The sequence below is a fragment of the Terrapene carolina genome, unplaced genomic scaffold, assembly GCF_002925995.2.
Source record: "Terrapene carolina triunguis isolate 2854851 unplaced genomic scaffold, T_m_triunguis-2.0 Scaffold95, whole genome shotgun sequence".
Classification (NCBI taxonomy): Eukaryota; Metazoa; Chordata; order Testudines; family Emydidae; genus Terrapene; species Terrapene triunguis.
Genome location: NW_020664446.1, coordinates 15,976,885 through 15,977,213, shown reverse-complemented (window position 1 = coordinate 15,977,213; position 329 = coordinate 15,976,885).

The following is a 329-nucleotide window of genomic DNA, read 5'->3' as shown; positions in this document are numbered from 1 at the left end:
TGCTACCATTAAGGCAAACTAGACGGTTGCCTAGGGCGCCAAGATTTGGGGGGGCCAAAAAGCGGTGCCCCCAGTTTTTTTTTACAGCGTTCCTACGCCCCTTCCCCGAGTGTGCGGTCGCCGCTCCACTTCTCCCGCCTCCCAGGCTTGCGGTGCCAATCAGCTGTTTGGCGCCGCAAGCCTGGGAGGGGAAGAGAATTAGAGTGGGGGCTGCGTGCTCGGGGAGGAGGCGGAGTAGAGGTGAGCTGGGGTGAGGAGCTGCCGCACGGCTCCCTGGGGTGGGAGCTGCCATGGGCGGGGGGGCGCCTCAGGGCGGGGGGGGGGGGGGG